General features: G+C 37.9%; 3 long non-coding RNA genes across 3 annotated transcripts; all 3 read right to left on the bottom strand.

The window, feature by feature from the left end:
* Nucleotides 1–2,677: 2,677 nt before the first annotated feature.
* LOC133783905 (uncharacterized) lies at nucleotides 2,678–3,484 on the bottom strand. The gene is made up of 2 exons (XR_009871008.1): nucleotides 3,372–3,484; nucleotides 2,678–2,850 (listed from the first exon to the last, which is right to left on the bottom strand). It is a non-coding gene; the product is annotated as an uncharacterized LOC133783905 (long non-coding RNA).
* Nucleotides 3,485–3,580: 96 nt separating this feature from the next.
* LOC133783906 (uncharacterized) lies at nucleotides 3,581–4,076 on the bottom strand. Its single transcript, XR_009871009.1, has 3 exons — nucleotides 4,017–4,076; nucleotides 3,842–3,904; nucleotides 3,581–3,676 (listed from the first exon to the last, which is right to left on the bottom strand). It is a non-coding gene; the product is annotated as an uncharacterized LOC133783906 (long non-coding RNA).
* Nucleotides 4,077–5,952: 1,876 nt separating this feature from the next.
* On the bottom strand, nucleotides 5,953–6,525 carry LOC133783907 (uncharacterized). The gene is made up of 3 exons (XR_009871010.1): nucleotides 6,451–6,525; nucleotides 6,264–6,347; nucleotides 5,953–6,064 (listed from the first exon to the last, which is right to left on the bottom strand). It is a non-coding gene; the product is annotated as an uncharacterized LOC133783907 (long non-coding RNA).
* Between the last annotated feature and the right edge of the window lie 10,580 nt (nucleotides 6,526–17,105).

A 17,105-nucleotide genomic window follows, 5' to 3' on the forward strand; every position in this document is an offset into this window, starting at 1 on the left:
ATAACACTTTCTGATGTGTTAATACCGACTATGTTATTGTAGGTCAGGGTACTTTACGTAACATTTTATCAGTGTTATACATATGTGTTATTGTACTGTCAACGATAACACAATTTCTGTGTTATTTTAATATATAGATAAGTGTTTAATTATGTTATTTATAGTCGATTATATAACACTTTTTTTGTGTTATACTACACTTTAGTATAACACTTTTTTTTGTGTTATACTACACTTTAGTACAACACATTTTTTGTGTTATACTACACTTTAGTATAACACGTGTTATATTAGCTTAGAAAAACATAATCTTTTTTTACTTACACAAAACTAGGAAAACAAATATGAAAGTTGAAGCCAAATAAGGTAACATAAATAGATTTTTATTAATTACTCAAATGTAATTACAATATTTAGTCTACTAGTCTAGGCTTAAGAAATCATATTACAACATAATTTATGCCCAATTCAGATTCCTTTATCACTAAATACAAAACAAGAAATGTATACAAGAATTAGTGAAATACATTCTTCCATTCTAAAGGCCTCAACTACAAATGTTGTCAAGAATTGCTCCAAAGAAATCATCTCAATATACCTGCACATTGTAGAAAAAAAGTCCTTTTATTATTAAGAACAAAAGTTCTTGCCACCACAACAACAAACTTAGAGTCTTTCCTTAAATGATACATTGAAAACTTCAAAAAGAAAATGGAAAACTAAGATAAATACTTATCTATTTTAGTTCAATAAAATAAGAGAGCTATCAAGAAAGAGCTAGGGAATTTTCAGATGAACAATAAAATAAGACAGAATCAGTAGAGAATTTCGCTATGGTGATGAGTCTGATGACTCAAAACAGTCAGTTGGGACATAAACTATAAAACTAACTAACAAAAACACATACCCTAATACACACTCATTCCCTCACTTCACACGAGATAAATAACTACAATTCTAACAGGAAAATGTATTCAGAATTATATAATATCTATAGCAAAAAATAGCTAATTCCACCATTGAAAACCTTATACATCCACACAGGCATACAAATAGTAAATCCAAGATTCCAAATATAGAGTACTTCAAGTATTTATCTCTCTAAGCATACTGTGTGATTGTTTACTTTTTCCAAGTAAATCCAAGATTCCAAATACACACTCATGCCTCTAAGCATACTGTGTGATTGTTTACTTTTTCCAAGTAATGAGACCTTATTAACAAAATAAAGACAAACAAAGCAATAACAAATTAAGACAAAGTTGTTACTAACAGACTTTTGGATTATCAACACTAATACAATCTAATCTAAAGGAAAATTTTGTTAATTTAAGAGATGAACTCTATCTCTAAACAGAGAGATACACCACAAAATGTAAGAAACCTATCATAACTTAAAAAAACTTTCAAAAAGATCACTCATGCAACTAAGAAGTTTATGCTCAGTCTAATATAAATTAAAATAATAAATAAGAGGAACACCTCATGTAGTTAATGACCATTAAACAAATAAGCTCCAAAGCTTTTTCAGAAGTTCAATAATGGTATCATGAATCAATATGCTTTGATTTACAACAAAAATGAATTTAATTCCTATAACCGCTCTATGAATATTGGGCTAACAATTCAGAGAAAGCAGGATGACTTTTAAGTTGCAAATGGAATTAAAAAAAACAGAGATATTATGCTACCTAAAATTTATGAAAAACTGAAAGAAAGTGAACAAGTTCTAGTTAAGATTTTAGTTAAAATGAGCCCTCAAAGAGCTCAATACTTCCCAATTAATTTAGGACAACATGCCTGAACTATTTATCTAAACTAACTATACCAATCTTAAAAGGGAAGCAGCAAACCTTTTTAGACATGGTGCTCATCTTCTGAAGTATTGATACAGATAAACTTCCAGTATCACCAGCAACTAATTTCTCAATCAAATGCACCATGAATAAACTGGCAGAAACCTGCATATATTTACAATATAAATTAACTTAAAATGCCAATAATCAGTAATCACATCAAAGAAGCCATCTAAAACAATATGATCTGCAAACATTTTGTTAGGTATCAGATTTTGAATAGAGCTATATAGGATTAGTGTGTTGACTTGTAAATTTACTCAAGTTCTATTGGTTGGCTAGTAAGTGTTATTGTTAGTCTATAAATAGTATAAGAGAATACTTGGAAGGGATATATAGAAGAATTTGGTTATTGTTTAAAGTTTAGAATTTCTACTCTGGGAGTTTTTGCTAGGTTTTCTCAAATTAACCTAGACTTTGTGCAAGATTTGGTTCTTTTCAGTACAATTCGTTTATTCTTAGAATAAAGCTTACAGAATCTTTCAAAACAGCAACCTAGACGGTGTATTAATTAAAATATATTAAATGAGAAACAATGGGTTAGTTGTTCAAATAAAAAAATTAATGATTAGGAAAGAAAATGCATTAACTCGAACACGCTAAAACAGCAAATGTATGGTGTTGACTTTAAAATGACTAACTAAAATTCACCCCAAACTTCTTGCAAGAAAGAGCCATATATAAGTTTATACCCAAAAGTAGAAAAAAAATGCAATATGGATCCAAGGCTTTTTTACTTGCCTGAGAAACAAAAACAGTGCAATACTCATATATTTCAGTTGAGGAAACAAAACTATGTAGACTAGCAAAAACAAAGGACAAATACAATTTTAAATTAGCAGGGCTTATAGAAAAAGTTTTATTGTTATATTAGCACTGCCTTTAAGACTTCCATTGAATGAGATGTTACTTACACTGCCATTTATCATAACATGAAGTTTCTGCCCTGTGCTAAAAGTTCTAAATTGTCCCAGTTCCAACCCAGTTCATATATCTATTCATACAACAGAAGAATCCTTTAGAAATTATCCTGTCTAAATCAAACTATGACACAATTAATAAAGCAAAATTCTAGTTATGTTGCTCATAATCAAGAGATGTGATGAAACTTTTAGGTAAAATTACCCATTCAATGATCTCACTAACCAATATTACAACCTTTCCAATAATAGTTTTACACAGATGGATAAGAAAGGAAGAAACATTGCTGCTTTTTATATTTTTATAAAGAAAACCTTTTTTTTTACATGGAAAACTTGGAAATATCTTAAGAGTAATTAATTTAAAAAACAAAATGGACCTTGCAGCACTGTCACAGATCAATGGGACACAGTTTTGGGCACAAAAGAAGAATTTCTAAGGAATGCAATAGCTACATTATAGGGCTATTTTCTATTCTTATAAGAAAGGAGAGGACCAAAATACTAGTTACAAAGACCCGTTACCAATTAGAAATAATATGAGCATCCTATGCAAACATAAGTGCTAAAGTCCAAAGATAAGAAAATTAAGAACCTCACTTCTGAAAGCCTGGCCAATTTGAGCAGCAGCAAAAGGAAGCTTGTTCCCATTGTAATAGTACAAGTCTTTGAAGTTAACAAATATGCCCTGTGCAGTTTCTGGCCGCATGAACCTACAGCAGAGGAGATTTAATGACATATCATTACTGACCAAACAGGAGTCTTAATAAAAAAGAATCTCTAAGAAAGAAACAGTACCTCACTTTCCGCTGCCTTGAAACGAACATATATAACAGATGCCTCTACACCCTCAGCAAGAGATGCCTTGCTGCTACTATTGCTCCGGATTGCTGACTGAACCTGATAAAGAAACAATAACCATATAGAACCAGCATGTTTTCTTTTTTAGGTAACAAACAGAGCACTTGATTTAAGACCAAAAGGAGACAGAAACAGAGGTCTACCAACCCAACAAAATAGCACAAAACAATGGAGCGCATTAATGCAACCCCTACATAATTTTACCTGAGAAGACGCAATTTTGAGTACAGAAAGTACATGAGAGCGAATCATACCCAATGCTCGAGACTGTCATAACAAAAAAATTACTCAATTATTGTAAATGGAAACAAATTTTAGTGGAAGAATGTGCAAAAATGTAACGTTATCTAATCAGCTATCTGCATAAATTTGTTTCTACCTGCAGTTGTCGAAATTTGAGTAAGTAAACACCGGATTCAGCATATTGTGGATTGCTATCTACATACCTAATATAAAGTAGATAATGTTTAAGGTCATCAAGTTGATTGAGAAAATAAATGTCTCAACAAAATATGCTAGTAATTCCCTAAATCAACATATAAATTAATGGTACGACACAAGTAATATTTAATGAATGCAACTAATGCAACAAAAATAGATACATAAATATATATGATGTAAATAGCATCCCCTTACGCTATGCAGTCATCAAGGCGTTTGAGCAGAGGGAGGAAGTTCTCATTGATAATATTCATATTTGGAGAATAAAAATTTGTAGAGAGCTGCACAAGGATAGACAACATCAAATCATTTTGTAATGATAAGAACCCAATAGTTTAGTATAATACACTGTCCAAGTTTTGAATCCAACAAATTATAGTTCAGTTTATATTTCAATAATCATCTCTCCAATTAAACTTAAAAGACTGGACACTAACACTAATCTGACAAATTCAACTTTTACACTAAAAAATTCAAGCAAAGAAAATGTTAGATAGTTCAAATGCATTAGATAGTTGACACACTGGCATGAGAAACTGAGGTTCAATTCAAGAAAAAAACAAAGATGGGGCACAATGATGTGACCTACTCATCAAGATACCACATAGATGGGTCACTGATGTGATCTATACCAAGCTTAACACTCTCAAGGTCCTATTTTAATCGTACCAGGTAAGCCTATACCATTTGAAATATAGAACCATTGTGTCTAAAAGAGTGATTTCTTAATCTAACAATGATAAGATACGGTTCAGTATACACAACTGTCAACAACACTCAAAACATTTGTCCAAATACCAAATAGCCCAAAAAGAATATAGTGAGATATAAATTGTCCATTCATATAGTAATTACTGACTAATATGGCCATAAAAAACAAGATACCTCTGAATGGACTGCCAAACAATAAGGAATATTAGTCCTCTGAGTAAATCTTCATATTCTAAGATGATCCAACTTTGTACTTGATAAGAAAGGAGAGATTATCTTGTGTCAATAAATTAATTGTAGTTAAGAAGCTTTGGATGTCACCTTATATTGTCAAAGCATATAACAAGAAATCGACCATTTATAGATTTTCCAAGAATGGCTGCTTCTTCATGAATAGCATGGATGCGATCAACTTCTCCAGTTTGTTTATACCTTTCTAGAAGAACAACAATTTTGAAAGATCTAACGACAACAACAAGCATTTGATCTGCACCCAAGTATTCTGATAGCATCCTAAATGTAGACAAACCTACAAGTTAGAACCGAATAAAGAAAAAATAAAATAAAAGGACGACAAGATAGTGTTTTGGTTGGGAAAATGCAAACACATGAGATGTTTGACCTGCTCAGTTGGCTGCAATGAGGTTGAAGTCTTCCAAGTAGAGAACCACTCCTATTGTGTCTTTCATTAAATGATTTTCTGGCTCTTGGAATGGAATTCCCCTAGAAATAATGCAAAGAATCACAGCAGCAGAGTTACCCATCTTTTCTATATTCTCCATCACTTCGTCTTTCGAGGACAATTGATTTTCAAGACCAAATGGATATAGTTCTGTAGAATCTAGAAATTTTACAACAAATATAAGATCCTGTTAAGTACTTCAATCAACAAAGTTCTAATATAGCAAATATGTCCTAAAACTAGAAAAACAAGGCCCAGGACACACAATCGAAAAAAGGGTGTCGTCTCATCACTACAATAATTTTTAAAAGCCGAGTGAGTGCGCCCAGGTATACTATCTAGCATGGAAGGACATGTCAGTCTCACAAAATTAAATGGTCGATTTGGTCAAGTAGATTCTTTAGATATATCAAAACATTTTTACAATGATTCCAGCAGATAAAAAAGAATAGCTATAGATGTGCTAGACAATCAAAACCTTGCAATTTTTTCATAGTTTGCTCAATTTTTTCCTTCTCTTCATTTAGCTTGACACATTTTTCTTCTAATATTCGGACTACAGAGCCAATTTTTAACAGGTCCTCTTCAAAGACCTGCAGTGAAATAAAGAAACTCAAGAAATCCTAAATCCAGCATGAAATGTGTACAAGAAGGGAAGATCTGTCTTCCTAAAGCCTGTGAAACTCTATAGATGAATAAAAATAATTATTACAATGGTTAGTCCGTGCCAAGATAAAAACTTCATATTCTTTGAAAAGTAATGTAAAAGTGACAATTAGTAGATGCTTGTACCTTTTTATTATTTTCAATGACCGTGGAGAAGTTTTTTCCATCATGCTCCACTTTTGGATTTGGTATAGCAGGTTTGACATGAACCTGCATATGGAGTGTAGCAATGGTCCAATAAGTAATGGTTTGTAAACTACTTCAACCAAAAAAACAAAAACATCACATATAGCTTTTACATAGTTGTTCCCACCTCAACATTCAGACTAAGGTTTGAATGGCGAGAATGGATAGCTAAGAAGCTATAGTTTCCTGCAATTTGAGAAAATTTGAGATAAAGGAATAGCAGGAACAATGCAGCGCCCATGCTTGAAAGTATACCGTACAGACTCTCCCAAATTAAGCCAATCAGCCTTTATTGTTAGCATATGTGACAGACCAGTTTTCTCTTCATCGTGGATAGTATCATCCACAATACCCTCACCATTGACAATTTCAAAAATGATATTTTCCAGTTTGGAACCAGCAGTAAGAATCTCGGGTACCTAGTCACAATATTTTTAGATAAGAAAAGGTGGGAAAAAGAAAATTAGCAACATATGAAGCAGAGAATCACTGACCTTCGATGCGATTCTCAGTTCTCTTTTCTCAATCTGAAATTCTTGTTTAAAAAAGACTTTATTGCCTGATGATACAAAGAGCAATGCTGCATAGGGTCGGGCACAGATATGGAATTTACGGGGCGAATAAAGTATAAAAGAATGCAAGTCAATAATACATATTTATTTTGACTACATAATTAATTGATCACATAAGGAATACTCAAGCTTTTGCTTAACAGATTCAAAATCTGAGATTTGACTTCCATATCAAGACAATAAAATAAATATACACACCAAGAGTTGTATAAGTACTATTGTAATTTTTTACACACAAAGACACAAAAAGTTTGTGGTAATGAAATTATTGAACTGAAGCATATAACATTCAATTCAACACATGTTTGTATTACAAAATTAGCACAAGGCCTTATATTATTCTAAGTGATACTGGTACAAAAACAAGAATGAAACTATATTACCAATTTCTTTAGCGTGTCTCATAACTAGATTTCTACAAGTTCAACACATCAGAGAAAAAGCTCTCCAATAAATACACTTACCATTCTCTCCATAACCAGCTGTTACTTTCAAGACCGAGCCACCCACCCCCTCTACAAGACCGAGCCACCCACCCCCTCCGTGAGACCGAGCCACCCACGACCCTGAGCCCATCGTTTTCACAAGACCCACGAGCCCCTGTCATTTGTACTGTTTTCTGATGATAGGGAAGGTCGAGCTCCATAAAGACAGGTGAGAGAGAAAGAGGGAAGGAGAGAGGTTTGGTGGGAGAAAGAGATCCAAGAGAGAGGAGATGTGCCTCTTCTCAGGATTTGTCTTCCGTGAAGGGGAGTGAGAGACCGAGAGAGATAGGTCTACGGGAAATGGGTCAAAGGGAAATTGGTGCTTTTATATTTTATTTGCTGCCTGAAACTTTGATAATATACCATAACTCTTTTTAAATAGTATTATAATGATGTGTTATGGTAATGGATGTTTGGTGTAGTGATATCTTCTTTTTTCTTTACGCCAGTTTCTGCCTTCATTGCTTTTTCATTTATGGGAATGTGCTGGTTTATTCTTTAGTTTGATATACTTGGATACTTTGACCGATAGGTATTAGTTTAGGTTCCCCATCACTGGTTTTGAATCCAGTTCAAATGTAGAAAGACCCAAATATGGTCTTTTTTTTCTGGGTTTTCAAATTCTGGAGGACATATCTTGTACACCAAGATATCGGGTACAAAATCTTGATTTTAAAGGATACTCAAAAATACCATTTTTGAATAACCGCCACCTTTTTCCCTGATATTTCGGGATTCTCAAAAATTAAATCCACTTCCCTCCCTTTTTCATGAAACACACGTCGTGACACTAATCGGGTCCCTAGGATCGAATTCATCTAATATCCAAGCATTTCGAGCTTGACTCACCAAGATCGTTGTTCTTTATTCCTTGCATGCATGGCCCTCACCACTTCTTTCTTTCTTGTTAGATGTCACAGAATCTGGAAAGACGGTGGGGGTGGCTGCTTGCCATCCCATATTCGCCAAAATCTCTGAGCCCAGAGTCGTTGTTTGCTCGGAACCAGCGTCTGATTTGTAAATACGATCTCGCTCGCGAACAAGAAGAAACCCGAGCCCACTACCATCCTCAAATCGTTGAGGTCATAGAGAAGAAGAGAAAAATTCTCTTAGAAGCTCTTTATCCGGAAACTGACTCTGGGCCTAGACTGATCCCCGTCGACCGTAAACTCAGAGTGATAGTTGCCTTCAAACCAGGTGACTTGCAATTTTCACTAATGGGGGAGCCCTCTACCTCTCAGCCAAGGAGGGAGTTTTTTGAGGCCGAGCACTATTGGAGCTCGGTTACCTCGCTAGGCAAAATAAACGATATCCTGGCCTTTCACGGTATCAAATTATCAGGCTCGCTAAGGAGTCGAGCCCCTACCTCCCACAAACGAAGTTGTAGCGCTCTAGGAGATGGAAATCCTGACAACAAGCTGAGATACACGGCTTGGAGCCAGGAACACAAGAAGGCAGGAGCAATACTGCCTTTGAAGTCTTTCTTCAAGGACTTCACAAACTTCGTTGGCCTGGCTCCATTCCAGCTCAACACTAATTCTTACAGGGTTCTGTCTGCCCTGAGGTCGCTATACCACGAGTTGAAGTGTGAAGGACCACCGCCAGAGGAGATCCTGTATCTTTTCTGTTTGAAAAGCAATCCCTCCCGATCTTGGGGAAGGGACGACTTCTATTATCTTTCGAGCTACACCAAGGAGAAAAAGATGTTTGAGGATCTTCCTAACCATCCTCCTGACTTTAAGAAGGCCTTCTTCTGGACAGATGGCCTAGCTCCGTCTCGACACTACTCATTCAGACGGATTCGTAAGTACCCAACCCTCCTTTATCTCTGTGCTCGAACTTTTGACTATAGGCTCGTACTTAGTTGAAATGTGTTTTATTTTCCAGCCAACTATCATTGTCCCACTCCTACTGACGATATGAAGGAGCATAGAGAGATTCTGCTCTAACTCCCTTATGGCAGGAGGTCCCTCTCATAACTTTTGCATGAAGATAAGCTCCAAGCTTGCGGACTCTTGGGAGATGGACAATCCACCTCCGGTTGGTCCAACAAAAAATATGACCGCTGGGAGCTCGTCCCCTTGCAAACAGGCATCCTCCTCCTAAGGAGAGAGGTGAGGCCCCCGCCTCCAGTTCGCCGAAGGAGCCCGCAATCAGGGATTTAGGCCAACGATGAAGCTTCGAGCTCGGGCTCGGATGATCAAGGTACAGTCATCCTAAGCTTGAAAATGTGGTCCCCTACCCTATTAAAACACAAACCCGATAGGTTAGTTCTGTGCGAGGATGATAGAAACCATTTTTATGTATGGACTTGGGTAGATGAACGGGTTCATAGGTTCAATAGCTGGCTCGGGAAATACGACACTATGTATAGCCTGAACGAGGTATGGAACGGAATAACCGTCCAATACGGGACCAACGACTATAGGGACCTTTCGAGGTTGATGTACACCTATAGGGAAGGTACTCCCCCGCCTCTTATGAAGATGGGGGAATTTCATGGTCTCCGAGCTCAAGCTCGAAGGAGAGTTCCGGTTAGGTTTCTCTCCACTCGCCTTTTCATCACTTTGTATACTTGCGTGATGCTGAGTTACGTTATATATTTTTTCTTTTTTGATAACTCATATTGTGGTGTGACTGTGTAGGCGAGATGGACTCCGATCTTGACAATATTCTCGAGAGTGGCGGAGCCAAAAGAAGCAAGCGCCCCAGGGGGTCGCGAAAAATTGACCGGCCTGCCAAGGTCCTTAAGAGAAATGAAAAGACACCACCTCCTCCACCAGCTTCGCCTGCCACTAACTCCACTGTTGTAATGACCCAACTACTCTAGACCTTTGACCATTAACGAAAACTATACATAGACACTAATCTTTAACAAAACTTACAAGTGAAAAAGATTATAACTTTATTAAAACTTGTAAAAACAAATGTTAGACTTACATAAAATCTCAAGTAGGATATGGGATCCCATTGTTTTAAAAACAAAACATAACATAATGATAATTAAAAAGTGATTACATAATAAAATGTGGAAAAATACATATAAAAACCATAAGAACAAAAACTACATCCTCGAATCGAAACTCTCGGCTCTTTGAATCCATTCCGCCTCAATACACATTCCCCAAGCTGCCAAGAACCTTACCCGCCACTAAAACTATTTTCCTGCACATATAAACAAAAAGGAGTGAGCCTAATGCCCAGCAAGGAAAATCTAACACATATTCCATATACATAAATTTCATAAGAAACATAAAACATATCATAACACTTATGTCACATACATGCTATAATGGCCATTATTACTTGGGGTCCCATAAACTAAGCAAGTCATGTGCCCATTAGATTAGTGGGGTCTTGCTAGCTAAGAAAGTCATATGCCCAAGTCAACAATCATACTTAACATAACATATTACATAACATAAAATCATATAACACATAAATCCTATCCTATTTTCCTTACCAAAATAACCGGGATATGAGAACTGATTTGGGACTTTGGAACACTCCTAAAAACTATTTATAATATGGTGAGTATATTGAAGAAAAAGGATGAAAGTGAAAAAGTAACTATGCTATCAAAATATACTTACCAAAAACCTTGTGCTTAAGTACTTAGATTTCCTAACCAAGAATAATAATAAGGTTAGAATGAGTAGAAGACTATGAGAATTTTAAAGAACATAATACAGAAATGGACTAGAGTTTGGAAATACCTTGAAAACTTATATGACCAATCTAAACCTTGAACCGAAATGTGAATAACCTTACTTCCCCAAGTGTTTGATAAGCTTATAGTGATCAAGCTTATAATTCCCAACCCAAGTGTTTACACTCTCACACTCACCTAGCAACTTGCAGCCTCTGAACTTAGAGTAATAGATGAATAAATGGCTGGGTACTAGGTCCTATTTATAGAGTTTAGGAATGAAAATATCTTCATTTAACTTGAATAAAAATAATGGCTTTTTAAGTGAAAATAATTTGAATTATCGTTCAGCAGAGGTTGAAGACTCGTTCAGAAAGGTGCTGGACTTATCAAGAGGTTGAAGGTTTGAATGGAGAACATTTTTTAAAACTTTCAAAAATATGCTGAAGGAGGCGATATATTGCCCCTATAGGCGATATATCGCCTGGGCCATTATGCCCGAGGAATTCGTGCAACATTTCGTGTTTTCCGTATCTTCGTACTGCGATATATCGCCCCCTATAGCTGCGATATATCGGCATACACTGAATATTTAAACACGAAATTACACATTTTTAGCTTGATTTGAATTGAGTAAATAGCCTTGACTAAGCCCTTTAACGTTTTCAAAGCTGCTGACTGACCTTAGAGTATTCAAATTTTAACCTTAATAAATTTAATCCTCAAAATACTTGATCATTAATAAACCTATACATAACATGTGCTATTATCTTATTGGTTCTTATCTAAACCTTATAGTATAATAAATATTACCCTCAATATCAGTCATATTAATCAAACCTTAGGTTAAAATTAATATTCCTAAACTATAGGTTAAACTTAGAAAATCTACAAGTACTACTTATGAGTGTCCAAATAAATCCCGGTCTGAACCAAAAATCCACAGTCATAAAGATAATATTATTATTACTATTATACTACTATCTAACTTAGCTAAGTAAAGTTCTTTGGACTCTACAGTTGTGGAGCCAACTCCACAGGTCGGGGCTTCCACTATGGTCGAGGCCTAACCTCCCATCCTGGTTCACCCGACGCTCGGTCCACCTCCTAAAAATCCCTCTGCTTCCCTAACCCACAAGTTGTCGGTTTCTACTCACGTTGAGGTGTATGTAATTGATAATGCTGCTGGGTCCCATGGGGCTACACTGGGCTTGGACGTCTTGTCCCGAGTGGGCTAGAGCTTTAGCGGTTTTGACGCTCCTCACTAGCAATTTTTGAATGACGCCCGAGACTGGAACACACTCTACGAGAAGAGTGTCGAGCTTACTACCGTGGTAAGTTTTCTTTTCTCGCTACTAGCTATATTTATAGAAGGTCCGTATGCTAATGTTGATTTCTTTGTATGCCAGACTCTTGCTGTCTCTGCTCAGCTCAACTATAAGTTGAATAACGAGATCCATTCGAGCAAATCCTATGCTCAGGAGGCGAAGGATCTTCAGCTTAAACTGAGTGATGAACTAAAGGCAACGAAGGCAAAGCTTGAGGTAGGAGCCGAGGAGCTTAAGGCCAAGACATCCGAGCTTGAGAAGCAGAATACTAGGCTCGCGGAGCTTGAGACGGAGAACGCTCGGCTCAAGGAGGCTAATAAAAAGCTCGAAGAAGACAAGGCCGCCACTTTTGATATAATTGAGAGTGAAAAGGCTCGCCTCCTTGCTGAGTACAAAGAGAAGAAGGACCAGGCGGTTGATCTGGCCATGTACAGAATATGGGCCAACAATGACGACCTCGATACCAACTTCCTAGGTCCTCTTAAGGCGAATCTCGTAGATAAGTGGAATGCTCGGCTTGAGGCGGAGGAGGCTGCTTGCGAGGCTGCTCAGAAGGATAGTCATGCTATTCATCCTGGAGAGTCTAGTGCTGCTGGTGCGAAGAAGGCTAAGGAGACTGCTCCTTCTTGAATCTCACCTCGGGGCTGCGTCCCCTTATTTTTATAATTGTTTTAATTTATGCCCGTAGGGCTGAGACAATTTCTTTTTCTTTTCTTCTAATATATATGCTTTACATTTCTTGATTCAAAATATTTTGCAAATTTTATATTAAAGAATCACGTATGCTTGTTTATTCGCACAAACATAGTTTGGATTTAGGCTCGAGGTTCAATGCATTCATGCACAGTTTGCTCGAATTATCCGCTTCCGATCTCGTTATTTGTCAAGGTCGGATATTACTTTAACCATGAACTCAAAAGTACTTGTATGGTGTGTAATGCAAACAGTTTAGTTATATCTTATTTTTTTAGTTACTTTTTCTCGTCCTTTGTTATCTCTCTGAGGTTATGAGTTCGAAACTATTTTTTTATAAGATACTCTAGCCTCGATCTCGACTTAACTCGAAGTGGGTTTGTGTTCTAACTTATCGTCGACTAGTTTTAGCTGGTTTGCTCCAGACCTGTTAAGGTCATTTTTGGTTTGTAATCCATACACTTATATTTTTAATCTAGTTCGCATATTTGGTTACATCCAAACATTTTTATCTTTTGATAATTTGGTTACGTCCAAACTATCTAAGCTCGCGCATCTGGTTACATCCAAGCACTTTTACGTTTTTGATAATCGGTTATATCCAAATTATCTTATCTGGCGCATTTGGTTATATCCAAACACTTTTAATTTCGTATATGTTACTTTATTTTTCAAGCTGGTGGTATTTATATATACCGATAATGCGCCCTTAATATCCTATGAACGTGATCATAGGTTATTAGATTAAGAGAGATTGCAAAAATAAACCATATTAGACTAAATAAATCTTTATTTGATAAAATCCAAAAGTAGGCAAAACAATACAGATAAACAAGCATGGTTACAGGCAACATCCTTCCTACACTATTGATAGTACGGTCGTAGGTGTTCGCCATTCCATGCTCACAGTACTAGGCTCCCATCCAATCTCGCTAACTTATAGACACCGGGTCGGATGACCGAGTCTATCTGGTAGGGTCCTTCCCAATTTGGCCCGACTACGACAGCCGCTGGATCTTGCGTGGCCAAAAATACACATCTTAGCACCAAATCTCCCACACCGAACTTTAGATCCCGAACTCTCTTGTTGAAGTACCTGGTAGCTCGCTGTTGGTACGTAGCATTTCTTAGCTGAGCTTCGTTTCTTCTTTCTTCGATCAGGTCTAAAGTTTCTTCGAGCTGAGTGTGGTTTGAGTCTTGGTCATAAGTGTGGGCTCGAATCGTAGGAATTTTGACCTCAACAGGAAACATATCCTCGCAACCATACACCAGAGAGAATGGGGTATGTCCTGTTGATGTTCGGGCCGTAGTCCTATATCCCCATAGGGCTTGGGGCAATTCTTCGGGCCATCGCTCTTTTGCTTCTTCCAACTTTTTCTTCAGCGAACTCTTGAGAGTTTTGTTTATAGCTTCAACCTGGCCATTCGCCCTGGGATGAGCTACTGACGAAAAACTCTTTATTATTCCTTTTTTTTTTGCAAAAGCTGGTGAACAGATCGCTATCGAACTGGGTTCTGTTGTCGGACAGAATTTTCCTCAGCATCCCATATCGACATATAATGTTCTTCACTACAAAGTCAAGGACTTTTTTAGAGGTTATTGTTGCTAACGGTTCAGCTTTTGTCCACTTCGTGAAGTAGTCTACGACAACCACATCATATTTTACTCTGCCCTTGCCAGTTGGGAGAGAGCCTATGAGGTCGATTCCCCATAGCACAAATGGCCATGGGGAGGTCATCATGGTCAGCTCTGATGGTGGAGCTCGAGGAATTATGGCGAATTGCTGGCACTTGTCACACTTCTTTACGTACTCGAAAGAGTCCGACTTGATAGTAGGCCAGAAATAACCTTGGTGTATGATTTTCTTGGACAGGCTATGCCCCCCTGTATGGTTTCCATAGAACCCTTCGTGAATTTCTTCAATGATCTTCTTGGCTTCAGGTGGAGTCACACACCGGAGTAATGGCATGGAATATCCCCTTCTATACAGCCTGCCATCCATGATGGTGTAACGGGGGATTTGATACATCAATTTTCGAGCCTGGTTTCGATCTTTTGGAAGGATGCCGGTCTCGAGATATTCGACTATTGAAGTCATCCAGGTAGGCTCGGAGTCTATCATACACACGTCTTCTAGCTCCGGCTCATGAATACTAGGTGTCGAGAGATATTCAACTGGCACAACATTTAGCTCATCATTCTCGGTGGAAGTAGCGAGCCAAGCTAAGGCATCCGCATTCGAGTTTTGTTCTCGGGGAATCTGTTCGATCGCGTCAAACTCAAAATGTTCCAACGCCGACTTTGCCTTTTCTAAGTAAGCTGCCATTTTCGTTCCACGAGCCTGGTATTTTCCCTGAAATTGGTTAACCACTAGCTGGGAGTCGTTGTAGCAATGTATTGTTTTAGCTTTGAGCTCTTTAGCTATACGATTTCCCGCCAGTAAAGCCTCATATTCGACCTCGTTATTTGATGCGTTGAAATCGAATCTTAAGGCAGAATGGAATCTGCTTCCTGCGGGAGTGATCAAAATGACTCCTGCCCCCAATCCATTTTCATTAGATGACCCATCCACGTAAAATTTCCACAGCTCGTGGGCCGGGGTTATAACTTCATCATTGGTCATGCCAGTACATTCCACTATAAAATCTGCCAAGGCTTGTGCCTTGATGGTCGACCTTGGGTGGTAGGTGGTCTCAAATTGCCCGAGTTCAACCACCCATTTAAGAAGTCGACCTGAAGCTTCTGGCTTAGACAAGACTTGTCTTAGTGGTTGATCAGTTAATACATGGATGGGGTGCGCCTGAAAGTAGGGTCGAAGTTTTCGAGATGAATGAATTAAGCTGAGAGCTAGCTTTTCCATCAAGAGGTATCTCGACTCTGCCCCCAGCAATCTTTTACTGATGTAATACACGGGCCTCTGCACCTTTTCTTCTTCTCGCACGAGCACTGCACTTATGGCGTGCTCGGTAGTGGCAAGATATAAATAGAGCACTTCTCCCGTGACAGGTTTTGATAAGATAGGGGGTTCTGCGAGGTTCTTTTTAATCTCCTGGAAGGCTAACTCGCATTCTTCCATCCATTCAAATTTCTTACCTCCCTTCAATAGGTTGAAAAACGGAAAGCAGCGGTCTGTAGATTTCGAGATGAACCTACTTAGCGCCGCCATTCTGCCGGTCAAGCTTTGGACATCTTTGTGTCTTCGAGGTGAGGGCATGTCGATCAGGGCCTGGATCTTGTCTGGGTTAGCTTCTATTCCACGAGCGTTTACAATGAAACCAAGGAATTTTCCTGATGATACCCCAAAGGAGCATTTCTGAGGGTTGAGCTTCATGTTATACTTCTGGAGCATGGCAAAGCATTCTTTGAGATCATCAACATGGTTATCATTAAGTTGGGACTTGACTAACATGTCGTCAACATAAACATCCATGTTGTTCCCTAGTTGCTCTGAAAACATCATGTTCACAAGCCGCTGGTACGTGGCCCCAGCATTTTTGAGCCTGGATGGCATGACATGATAACAATATAGCCCTTTGTCCATTATGAAGCTCGTATGTTCCTGGTCAGGGGCATGCATGGTAATCTGGTTATATCTAGAATAGGCATTCATGAACGACATCATTCCATGCCTTGCCGTGGCATCCACGAGCTGGTCAATCCACGGTAAGGGAAAATGGTCTTTTGGACAGGCCTTATTGAGATCCAAATAGTCGATGTAGGTTCGCCACATCCCATTGGGCTTCGGGACCAGTACCGGATTAGCCACCCAATCGGGGTAAAAAGCATCCCTTATAAATCGGTTTGCCTTTAACCTGTCTACTTCCTCTTTCAGTGCCTTCTTTCTATCGTCGTCCAGCTGTCTTCGCTTTTGTTGCTTCGGTGGGAAGCTTTTATCAATATTTAATGCGTGGCTCACAATGTTTGGACTTATTCCCACCATGTCCGAATGTGACCACGCGAAGACATCCTGGTTTCTCTTCAAAAAGCAAATTAATTGCTATTTTGTTTCTTCGTGTAGATGTTTCCCAACCTTTACCATTCTCGACGGATCTGAC

The sequence above is a fragment of the Humulus lupulus genome, chromosome 6 (assembly GCF_963169125.1).
Source record: "Humulus lupulus chromosome 6, drHumLupu1.1, whole genome shotgun sequence".
Taxonomy (NCBI): domain Eukaryota; kingdom Viridiplantae; phylum Streptophyta; class Magnoliopsida; order Rosales; family Cannabaceae; genus Humulus; species Humulus lupulus.